Genomic DNA, 13,163 nt, shown 5'->3' on the forward strand with positions numbered 1-13,163 from the left:
GTGGTACAGATAAGAAGGACCAGCTAGTCCTTCTACTAATTTTGAGTAGAACTCAGAATTTTAAACTAAGGTTTATTTTGGTTGGAAAATAACTCAAGTTATAAAAAAGGAAATTATTTTCCATATAACAAATTTCACAGCTTCTCTTTCATCTCTTCTGATGTCTTTCTTATTTTTTTTTAAAGGTAGGTTTGCCAGGAGAAAGAAGAATTTGCCTCTTAGAGTTAATTTTGGAGCTAATGCCAGGTTTTGTGCCCAGTATGATACATAAATTAACATGAAGAAAATCTGATCAAAGTATCATTTGAGTAGAAATACCCAAGTGGCCCTGTGCACTGTGGTAAAAAAAGTTAATGGTAAAAGGTAAGAATTGTGCATTTGATTGTTGCACAGTAAGTATTGAAGTTTAATAAAATGAATTTCACTGTTTGCAGCCGTGGGAAGGGGAAGGACTATGCTTAGATATTTTTGTTTCTGAACTTCTAACTAAAAATTAGCATTTGAAAATATATTCAATGAAAAAAAATACTCATTTCTCAATGAATCAATGGAAATTTAAATTCTCCTATTAGTTATACGTTGGATTTCAGAAATACAAAGAGGGGAGATTAAGATAAGATTAGTAGAAAAAGTCAAACAGAAGGTAGTTAATACTATGTTATAAATGAGTAATACATTCATTCCTGTAAGAAGGCTTGGGAGATCTGAAGGAATAAGCACAACTGTGGATAAAAAGGAATTTAAAGTGGAGGCGCTGGGCAGACTCCAGTGATTAAAAGGTACAATTCATCGTCATAACAACACGAGGCAAATAGCTTCCACTCAGTGTGCGAGCTCTTGGAGGGAGTCATTCAATATTTCCCGTTTCGTTAAGAGGATGTAAGGAAGTCATTTTCTCCGTATTGAGCAGCAGACACCATGTTCCAAAGTGAGGCTCTTAGCGCCCCAATCCTACAAAGGCAGGACACTCTGTCAATGCAATGCTTTCTTATTTTATTTATTTATTTATTTTTTACTTTGTTTTCTCACCTGCATCTAAATTCCAGCTCCCTTCAGGGAAACCTTGGAGGTTTCTGCTAGGGGCTGTTCATACTGTAAGACCTTAACCAAAGAATAGACATGGCTTATGGCAGTTTTGTGATGGTACCGGTGGTTTTGACAGGGAAGATGGCATAGGTAGAGGAATCAGAGCATTTAGAGTTACCTAGGGGTTTTAAATAAAGGTTCCGGGAAGGGAGACTTCTGCTTCAACTCCAGCTCTGCTGGCTGCTGGGCAACAGGAGGAGAGTTTCTGAAACTCTCTGAGCTATATCCCCTACCAAAGGACAATATTTATACATTACAGATTAAGTTCAGACTTGAAAATGGTGCTGTACATAAGAATCTTAACAGAGTGCTTCACATAGAAGCCTTCAGGGAACAGTAATTTAAAACAAAAATAATGACAATAAATTAGTGACTGCATACGATTTGGCATTCTCAGGAAAATGAGTGTTTAATTTTTGGTTTATGTTTAACAAGGAAGTGGGGGATGGGAGGAAGGATCCTATCTTGCATGAGGGACTGAGCTTGTCTCTGTGACCTTGGGGGAGTTATCAGACCTCCCGGGCCCTAGGGTTCCTATATCAGTTTCTTATTGCCACAAACTTGGCATCTTAAAACAACATATGTGTGTTGTCTTACAGTTCTGTGGTTCAAGAAGTCTGACACAGGTCTTCTGAAGGTGAAATCAAGATGCCAGCAGGCTCCATTTTTCCAGAAGGTTCTAGGGGAGATCCATGTCCAGCTTCCAGAACCTGTCTCCTTTCTTGGCCAATTCCTCTCTCCATCTTTGAAACTCCACCATCTTACTCCTTTTCCACTTTTATGGATCCTTATAATTACATTAAACCCACTTTGATAATCTGGGTTTATCTTTGCATCTCAGGTCAGCTGATTGGCAACCTTAATATTATTTGTGATCCTAATGTCTCCTTGGCATAGAAGATACAGTTGAGTGTCCCTTATCTGAAATGTCTGGGACCAGAAATAGTATTTCTGATTTAGTGTGTTTGTGTGTGTGTGTGTGTGTATTTTGGAATATTTATGTATATCTAGTGATGTGTCTTGAGAATAAAACCTAAGTCTAAACATGAAATCTGTTCATGTTTCAATTACACGTTGTACATATAGCCTGAAGGTCATTTTATACAATGTTTTACTGTTCCTGTGTTTAGAATGAAACCTGCCACATGAGATCAGGTTTGGAATTTTCCACATGTGGCATTGTGTTTGTGCTCAGAACATTTCAGATTTTGAAGCAATTTAGATTTTGGGGTTTAGATCTGTAATATATTCACCTGTTCTGAGAATTAGAACCTGGACATCTCTGGTGAGAGGTACTGTTCTGCACAGTTTCCATGCTATGGTGACCAATCTAATAGGAGTTGTTTTCAATTAAAACAAGAAAATTTTCACTTATTTGTTAATGATATTTTTGTGAGACAAGTGCTTTCTCTTTGAGCATTGTCTCCTTGTTGGGGTTCTGCATCTTTTTAAATATACCCATAATATAAGTCTTTCTTAATTATACCCATAATATATGTTGATTAGTTCCAGTTTCTTTTTTAATTAAGAAGAAATTTTAAAAAATTGTATGCATAACACTTTTAGTATTTTCATGATCATTCCATTTTACATGATTTTCTCATTCAAACCTAGTTCAATGACCTTTTAAAATAGTTTTCTTCCATCTTTCCAAATATTTCAATTTAATTTCTGTAGAAAAATTATTTTTCACTAATATTCCCCAATGAATGTAAAGTGTAACCAAATTATATACTTTCAATAACAATTACAAATGGCCTAAGCAACTATGAGGGATCGTGGCTTGCCTAGAATTTACCCAGTGGAAGCACAGGTGTGCAGGCAAATGAGAGACCCAGGGACCAGGAGTCATAAATCACTGTTCCACCGAAGGAATGCAGATTGCTAAGTCGCTAAGTGGAAGTTGATTAAAAGAGCTTCTCCTCTAAGAAGGACTAATGGTGTTACATGCTTAGTATATACCAGGCACCATGTGATATGTTTAAATGCATTATATATTTTAATTATTATTACCACCCTTCAAGAAGAGTCCAACTTGACTAAGGAAGCAATTTCCCTAAAGCCAAGTAGTTAGCAGGAAGTGGACTTAGGATCTGAGTTTACATAGTTTGACTTCAGTAGTTTACCAGCCTCATCCCCACTCTGCTACCCTTGGCCACACAAGCCTCATACCTACCCTGCTCAGAGAATGAAAATAGCTAGTGGACCTAAGTCTAGGTTAGGGCTGGTGTTTATTCACACTGAAGGCTTTCAAATCTCAGTATTTATAATTTTCAATAAAAAAGCAGTTGATTAATCGTAGAACACAGACTTCAAAGTCCTGGGCCCAGAAATATTGAAAACGCAGTAGGTGCACTACATGGAGGAATAGCCACCGTCACTGAGCACTCATGGTGCACCAGGCCCTGCCCAAGCCTCTGGCAGACTCCTCGTTCCATCCAACGCCACAGCGACCATAAGGAGTAGGCGCTTCTGTTATCCCATTTTGCAGTTGCGAAAGCTCAGCAAAGGGAGGCTAAATGGTCTGCTCCGGGTCACAGAGCTAGCAGGTGGGTCCCAGGCTTAATAGACTCTAAAATCTACTTCTTGCACATCTTTCTCTGAGGAGAGGAATAGGTAAAATGGTATTATCCAGAAAAATCGACAGAATGCAAAACGTTCAATGGGTTCATCTCACACACCAATCCTTTGTTTCCGTTTTGTTCTGATTCCCCCCACACACACACACAAATGCCATTAACCCTGCAGGCCTAGAGATGGCCTAAGAGCATCTGATGGCCTAAGAGCACTTGATATATCAAGAACTGTTGAGAATAAACCAGCAACAGGATGCATGTAGGTTTTGTAGGTCTATCATTTATGTGGAAATTGTTGGAATGAGTGATTGTTTGAATGTGACTTCTATGGAGACAACTGCGTTGAGATGAACATCTACGTGGGTAGAATACTAAGTTCTTTCCTCACCAGTGACCTGCCACTCTCCCATTTTCCAAGGGGAAGACAAGGTAAAGCAGGGTACTTTGGGGAAGAGGCATGGCTAGATCCCAAGAGAAACTCTGACCCTAGAGGCCAAGGCAGGGCCTCGATGACTCCTTAGCGCTTCCAGCCAAAGGCCTTCTTAAGCCAGAGAGACCAGCCACTTTACCGTTTCCCACAGGTGGGATCTATAACCCCCTGCAGTTCTCAGTGGCATCAAAGGCGGCTCTCCAGAACCTCCATAGTTCCACAGGCCTTGAGCACTGATTTACCACTGAGCACCCCCTGCCACATGGACCAGGAGCCTGCAGATTGACTCAGGTCCTAGGAGGCTGCTGCTCTGGGACTTGCTACTCGGAAGAAAGAGAGAAAAAAAAATGTGAATGAAGGAAGTGAGTGGCCAGGAGAAGTGTCCGGGCCCCAGGCTTTTGTGGCCTCCCCTGGAAGCACCATCCCCTCATCAGGCTACCCTTTTGGCCTCTGTCCATGGTGGCCTTGGCTTGTCCTTCACTTTTTTCTTGGTAGAATATAAACTCCAGAAGGCAGAGCCTTAGTTCCCATGCCCAGAAGAGCATCTGGATTTTGATAAGCACTCATGTATTTATTTGAAAAAAAAATGCCTAAGTATATAAATTCATGAATGAAATCACAGGGGAGTAGGGTCATTGACAAAGGAAGGCAAATCTGGGCAAGGAATTGTTGCACTTAAACATGATGAAAATGAGAGGTCACCTGATGGAGAGGGGACTCCCCACACTCTGGTCTTATCAGGAGGTTCAAGCTCTGCATGGGGATGATGGAAGTTGGAGAAGGTGGGTATTTTCCTTTTCTTGTCAACACACCATTGATTAGATCCAGGTTCAATGAAACTGTCTGGTAGAGCTTGCTTGAAAAAAATCTCTGGATTTGGGGTTGATGGGGCAGAGTTCTTCTTCTCCTGGTAATTTTCTAGCCATGAGATTTTTGGGCAAATCACTTAAGTCTGTCTGTGTAATGAGGTTTGTAATGCTTCTGCCTCCTATTCTGGAATCAGAAAGGTCAGTCTCCTTTTTGAGAAGAGAAATGTGAACTACATCTCCATTTCTATCTCCTCTGGTCTCCGTCTCCATATCTCTTTCGGCTCTGCTGTGATGAAAGGAGTCGTCAGTTAGGCAAGGGATTCTGCAGAGAGAAAAAAGCAATCCCGAGGACTCCCCAATTCCTTTTCATTCCGATGCTGTGATGCGGGCCATCTTTCTCTATCAACAAGATAGAGAAGGATACAGGGTATTCAAAACTCGTGAATGAAATATGAGGCAAGGTCTCAGGTCAAATGATGTTTGATGACGCTCTTTCTTTCTCACGAGCTAGGTCATTTCCCTGAGTTCTCTCATATTCAGTATACCGAAGGTCAACCTTTTTGGAGCCACCAAACTCTTGGAGGACACAGACTTGCTTAATTTTATTTTGGGACTCCAACCTGTATCCACAAGACTCATGTTAATATCAGAATTGTGAAATGCACTTGAAGAAGTGTGTGCTGTAAACTCCTTGGTCCAAAAGATGTGCAGGAAGTTCATGTTATCACTTGTGTTGATGGCAAATGTGCTCACAGATTCCTCAGCCCCATCACTGTTGGGGAGAAAGCTGGTCAGCTTATCTGAGGGAAATCCAGCTGTTGTCCATATGTCTCACTGTGGGTTACCTTGAGGGCTTATTGAGAAAAATCAGGTACAACCATGGCCCCTGAAACTCTTTTAAAACTATAAAAAGGAAAAGCTATGACAGGCATTGGGTAATATTATGAGAGGGAGGATGAGATTAAAAGGACAAGAGTTAATGTTCATCAACCATGGCCCTTGGAAGGAAACAAGATGCTCCAGGCACATACATCCTTGGTTCTTTATAACAATCCTTGTACATCATTGGGCCCTTTAGAAGACCTTGGTGTTAGAAAGATCATGACTTAGGTTCCTACTTCATATGAGGTTCACAATGACCAATAAATAATACAAGCATGAATGATGTCCTACAAATTTCTGTTTTCCCCCACAATTATTTATAATTTTTAACATTATAAAATATCCATTTCTTACAAAAAAAATAATGTCTCCAGCTTTGCTGGTGCCCCCACCATGTACTTAATCTTCCTACTGAAGACTCCCCAGCAACTAGATTTATACCATCTTCCAGATGGCGTAAATTAGATAGTAGAATTCATCCCCAACTCGTTTCTGTCTCATCACCTTAATTCAAAATCATTTTCAAAACAGTTTGGGCATCTTCTAAGATTGATTTTTCTTGCAGTCCCAACTTTGGCTAAGTGAACCGTTAAAAAGGGAAACAAATGGAACCACGTAACAAATTAAGACACGCCTCAGGCTACCAGCACGCTTCCCTTTAACTCCCATCTGCTGACTCGAGTTCTAAGGTGCAGTGCAGCAGCTGAAGGCTCGTGTGCCTTGGTCTGGTTTTTTTTTTTTTTCCCTCCCTGCAGATCCAGGCCCTACCTAATGCAGGCATGACATTAGGATCTGCTGCCCCCAAGCAGCCAGAACTTCCCCCACCATTCTAATGACTGGATCCCAAGGCACAGGCCTGATTTGGAGAGCATGGTCCTTAATGCTTCACTTGTTCTCGGGCAGGTCCCTGCACACCACCTGCCCCTGTCTGCAGAGTCCACTTGGCATTTTGTGCTGATGCCGGGGGCTGGAGAAATCTCCTCTGTGAAATTGAGGAAAAGAAGCCGTTTGCTTCTGCAGGTAATAAAGAACCTAGCGAGAGTCCTGTTTCTGGAACACAGGTGCAGCTGGTGTGCTCAGGCCACCTCCTGAATTTATTCAGCACCTGCACTTGCAGAGCAATCAACATTCCTCTCAAGTCTGAGCGTGATGTGTGGGGAGATGCGCTGCTTCCTTCTCTATAAAATGAGGATGTTCGACTTCATCCTCTGGAGGGCTCCTCTGCCTCCGATACGTGTGACAATGACATTCATGGTGAATTCCTCAAGTGTCCCCCCTCTGTGTCTGGCGTCGACGTGTTCACCTCTGCTGACCTGGATCAATGGCTGAAACAGTCAGAGCTGTCTTTCAAGATGCAGGTGAAAGCGAGTTATTTCCATGCCCATTTGGTTCCAGAGACTTCCCAGCAGACTTGGCACAGAAGATAACTTTTCGCCAGTCCTCATGACTGGACCTCGTCTCTGATCATCCCTGAGACCTCATCTTTTCTCAGTTGAGTGAGTTTTTCTGTTTGTGTAGTGGGCTCACTTATTCCAGGGCAAAAGTCTTGCCTTTGCTGTATGGTATGGGGTGTGCCTCTTCCCAATTCTTCTGACCACATGGATGGCTTCTTTTCCATCAGCCTTTTTATTTTCCTCATAATCCTTAACCAAAACTGAAATTGAACTCATCTATTACCCGTTTTCCTTATTGGAATACATGTTGGAAATAAAGACCTTGTCTTTTTTGTTGCCAATCATTCATAACTGAATAGAGTAGTGTCCAGTTGGTATGTGTGTGAAATGAATAGAGACAGCACAGCAGCTTACAGGTACCTGTGGCTTCCTCTGTGCTAGGTACTGTTCTAAGTGCTCTTATATACATCAACCAAGCTCTTAGAGCAGCCTTAGGAGATGAGTGCAATTATTATTCCCATTAACAGTCTAGAAATTCAGGAGCAGAGAGGATGAATGACTTGCTAGATATTTTAATCATTTGCCTAAACATAATTATTTATTATTTAATTAACTATATGCCTAAAATTCGCAGCTTCAAGTGATTTGGGGAGGAGCTTAACCAATCATCTACAAACACCTTTGGAGAAAGGGATTTGTGTATGTGGAATTGTCACTGTGCTGTGATTGTCCTCAATAAAGTGAGAAAGTTCACAATTCTTTTGTCAGGTAATTAACAAAACCTATTTAGGAAGACATCAGCTTTTTTTTTTTTTTAAGTTGTCTACACCTTTTTTGCCTCTGGAGAATCAGAGCAGGAGTTATAAAAGAACCCCATATTCTGTTGTCTGCTAAGTACCTGAAACTATTAGGACTGGTAGAGTTTTTATTTTCTTTTATTTTCATGTTTTATCATACCTTTAAGCCCTGTGCAATTAAAAAGTTACCCTCAATATGTTAAGATTAATAAAGTAAATATTTTACAAGCTGATTTTCTTTCTTGGGTATTAGAATGAATGATTCACAGCTACATGAACCCTACTGGCTTTATTGAAATATTAAAATATATAAATAATTTATATGGAGACAGACTCACAGAAGATATGAAATCTTCAGAACATTACACATATAAATTATATACACTATTTGATTCAAGAAGTTTAATGCCTTAGAAAATCTCTATCTCACCCTTCCATGTTCAGCAGGCCCTGAGTAGGATTTGGGGGAGGAAGGTTAAAAAGAATATGAGGAAGGAAAATTAGGATCCTAGACTGCCGATTTTAGCAACGTGCAAAACCAACTATTGTCCTCAAATCAGCCAGATATGTTATTCAGGAAAACAGATGCATTTTTATGAGAGGCCATAATACAAGCTTTATTGCTATAATAAAAAAAATTCAAGCTAGACTAGTCTTATTACTTCCCCTCCCCAATTCCAGGCATTTCCTTTCTAACAGTCGAAATGCTGCAGTTCCTTGTTCAATTCTTGCTTTGCCTAACAACTTGAAGCTTGCAGTGGACAGGATCTTTGCCTGCTTACTATTGCTCCCATCAGGCGTAGCTGCCTTAGCTGAGCTCATTACTCAACCTCTCTGGGTCTCAGAATTCTCAGCTAAATTACAGACAGTACAAGTGGCTAACCCACGGAATTTTAATGAGGAATATGTTTGTCAAGCACATGACACATTTAGAATAGTCCAGACCCCCTGCTGGCTCTTATTAAATATTAGGATACAGAACTCAAAATGGAACTGATATTGTCACTGGAGTGTGTGTTATATGGGAGAAGTAACTTTCATGTAAGTTTGTTGAGCATTTCTAGTGTCTAAAACAGTTTCCTATATGTAATTGGCACCTCATTAATAATTCTTGAATAAATTTGTTACTAAATTAATATTCCAGATCCTTAATTAGATTGTGATGCTCTGTTACAGTATGGCATAGAGAATTTGCATGCATGTGTGCGCGTCCACCCACATCCCTTTATTTCCATGATTCTCAGTGTAAACTTTTGATTAATTACACTGGCCATCTATGGTGAGGACAGCCAAATTGCACCAGGCACTCTCCCAGTGCTGGCCATCTGGGAAGGTGGGCCACTCGCTTTCAGCTTTCAGCTGCCTTTGAACTCTGCCTCTGACCATTTCTCCAGACATTTCTGTGTGCTCTGGATCAAAGCCATAGCTTGCTTTCATTTTGCAAGGGGGCAGTGCAACTTATCATCACAAGGGTTGCAGCAGGAAAGTAAATAGCCCCTCACCTTAAATGCCAATTTATTGTTCCCACTCTGTCACACTTGATTAAAATACAGAGTTTGCCTCCAAGGCTGAAATTAGCTTTTCATTTTGACTGACTGCCATCCAGGTCTGAAAAATAGCAGCTCGTTTGTTTCAATATTTACCACATCCATTCAGAAGAGGTTTACATTATTGCCAATTAGGACTTAATTGTTATCCATAACTCAAACATTTGCTGGCTGTTCGCAGAGGAAAAGCCATGATTCTCTTTTTACCGTGCTGACTTCAACTACCCTTAGACCCTTGTCCCCTTGTCCCGTGAGTGGAGGAATTTCTTCTCCTTAAGGTAGACTTCCTCCCCTCTCTTAGTTTCAAGGTGGGGCTAAAGCCAGACATTAATTGCCCAGTTTAATGGAAGATGGTTAAGGCTGTGTGTTGTCTGCTGTTTTTGCCTCCCTGGTCTGTGTTTTGCAGTATTGTTCCAGCAGAGATCTGACTGGACTTTGGAGATATTCTCTGTCGCTTGGATTAGTGCATATTCCCCTGGCTGGACCCCCCTGTTTTTCCCACTGCCCCCTAGGGCATGTTCTCAATACAGCAGGTCTCAATGAAGAGTGATCCTTTAAAGTATGTCAGGTCACTTGACTCTTCTGATTGCAAGCCCCAAAAGCCTGCCTGTCTCGCTCAGGGTAGAGGCCAGCGTCTGCACCATGACTCGGAGTTCTGGACATCTGTACCACCACTCACCATTTCAACTTGATGTCCTGTCACTCTTTCCTCCCGTGCTCTGTACCTACTACACCAGCTTCTCTGCTATTTCTCAATGACACCAGGTGGGCTCCCACCTCAGGGTCTTTGCACTTCTTCCTCCACCAGGAGCAATCGATTCTAGGAATCCCAGGAGCTTGCTTCACATCTCAATATTAGAGGCAGTCCTGTTAAATTGAATTAAGTTTGACCTAAAGATTTCTCTCTGTACACTCAGCTGTAGCCTAACTTGATGTGTAAACAGACTGTAACCTACTCTTTTAATGAGCTGCTAAGTCTCAGCCAATCACAAGTGGCCAACTGTTCAAACTGTGTTTTAATGGCAGATGCGAGTTGTAACCAATCAGGCTGTCTGCATGCCTCACTTCTGTTTTCTGTATGTCACTTCCTCTTCTCTGGCTATAAATCTAACCTGCCTATGTGGTGAGGCATTCTGAATCATTTTTGATCCGGTCTGCTGTCTGATGCTAGAATCACAAATGAAGCCAAGATTGTTGTAATTTTCTTTTAACAGTCTGGAACCACCCTGTGGAAGAAAGCTACCTCCTTATCAGGATTCAGCATATTATATAGTTATTTATCACCTGTCTCCTCAAAGATGTAAATTCCACGCAAGTGTGGATGCATCCATTCGTTTCTGCAGCCCTGGGTTCTCCTTGCTTTCAATCTCTTGCTTTCTGCTAACCTCATGCCTGACTTTGCTGCTACTCAGTGCTTTCTGGCTTTCCAAATGTCCCTCAGCAACCTTCCAGTCCTCATGGCACCTCGGGTGGCAAAACAACCAATCCTCCATTACTATTATCTCACATCGTTCTATTTCCCTCACAGCACGGAACTAGTTCACCTAAGGCATGAGCGTACTTTCATGTTAAAAAGTTTCTGTTATATCTAAGTGCCTATCTCATCAGTGGAATTTTCGTCAATGCCTCAGTTTTATGTGTGTGGCAGATTCTTGAGAAATCAAGACATGTCATAGATAAATCAGACTCTTGGCTTTTCCTAAAAGTTGGACATTCTGACAAATTCTCTACTGCTACTACAGCCCAGAGCTAAGCCTCATCTGCTTCATGGATCAGGTGTGGGTTTTCACCACGGCTTCCAGCAGGATAGGTATGCATTTGAGTCTTCATTGCAAGACTGACTGTGTCCAAGCCTTGGCTTGTGGGGGAACTGGAAACTTTCAGCTCCCTCCTCAGGGGATATGCTGACATCAGATGCCAGCCATGAGTGCATTCTCCTCCCTTCAAGATGCATGGATGGCTTGTCTCCAAGCATGCTTAGTGAGTCGAAAGTTTTTCCTGTCCTGATAACCTTGAAGCCTGTTGTTTTAAGGTACGTTTAAAAAATACTGGTTCTGGTCCAAGTCCAATCCAGACCAATTAAATAGAAACTCCTAGTCTCCAGGACCCAGGGTTGGTAACTCTTGGAAGGTTTGGGGTAATTCTAAGGATGCAACCAGGTTTGAGGGGCCCTGTAACAGCCCTCCTTGCTGATTCTTATTGCAGGGAAGTGCATTCAGTTAGGGTAGCCTGGAGATGGACATCGTTATAGCCAAAGATGACTGCAGTCACCAGAGAGGAAATACCTCTGACCTCTACATTGGCCAGCTATTGTGATCCTGGGACTGTCCTCACCCGTGTGAGAGAGCAGCAGTGGGTGGCTGAAGTTTCCCATGGGCTCTTTGTGTCCTTGCTGGAAAAGTGAAAGGATGGGAAACACAAGGGCTGGAGAAAGAGATAAAATAGCACAACTGCAACCAACTATAGACCCCTCTCCTCTACCTAATTGGGACCAAAAAGAATGTAGCTTTGGGGCATCATTGTTTTTGCATTAGATTTGGAGCTGACTTTTAAGGATTTTATTCGAGCAAGAATTCTCTCAATCTGGGGAATCGAGCTGCAAAACTTTACTGGCTCACTAAACTTCACCAGTAGTTGAACATTGTGATCTCTTTTCCTTGTCTGGGTTAAAATTTATAGCACATTCCTAAAATGATCTCTGACAGCCAGACATGTTCTGGAAACTGCAGCTAATGACAGGTCCCTGGTGCCCCATGGCTGGGAGAGAGACCACGAATCTTCAGAGACTTGAGAGGTGGTTCAGGGCATCTGAAAGTCATGCCCACCTGGCCTTCCATCTTAAGCTGGCAGTTTATTGCTGGTGAATTTCAGAAAACTATCTTTCCAAGATAGTTGGCATTGCTGTGAAGTGCTTCAACCTGCTCTGGGGCCATGGAAGAGCAAACTTTCAAATATCCTTATGTGAACAGATTTTTGCAGTGGGCCACAATTCACGGAAAACCTGCAGGACCAAGCCTGGAGAGCGATCAATGGGACAAGGAAGAGAAAAGTAACTTCGATTTAATTAGCTCCAGGTTTGTGACAAACAGGAAGGGTGGCTGTGCTATGGCACAGCTGCTTAATTCCAGACTCTGTTATGTTGGAACATCATTCTTCTCTCCAAAACTTTGTCAAGATCATTTTACCAAGAGTACTTGCTGGAAAGCCTTTTTGGAGAAAAAGGCAAATAATGTATTCTGTCGGGCAGCCGAGCAGCCACTTAGAGAGACAGCACTTTGATTATATTCTTGGAAGGAAAGCGAGAATTGGATTTTAACTACTATTCCAAATCCCTCACCTAAGGGGTCGAATTACAAAAGAGCTCTGCATCATCCTGGTTATTACTACATACTTAGACAAGGGCAAAATTAAAAATGGGGTTATTCATCAAAAATGGCTCATTATTTTCATTAGGGCATGCAATATGCAGTTTAATACAAATGGCAGTGCAATGGGCACGTTTGCTGAATTTGGCCTTCGGGGTATTTTAATGGTTTTGGCAACAGATGAATATGCCTAGATTCACTCTTCTACTGGTTTTGTTGAATAAAGCCAGTAAGTTTTAGAAGAAGGTTTTAAATGGGGTCTCCATTTATCCCCAAA

Source organism: Ictidomys tridecemlineatus, chromosome 5 (assembly GCF_052094955.1).
Source record: "Ictidomys tridecemlineatus isolate mIctTri1 chromosome 5, mIctTri1.hap1, whole genome shotgun sequence".
NCBI classification, from domain to species: domain Eukaryota; kingdom Metazoa; phylum Chordata; class Mammalia; order Rodentia; family Sciuridae; genus Ictidomys; species Ictidomys tridecemlineatus.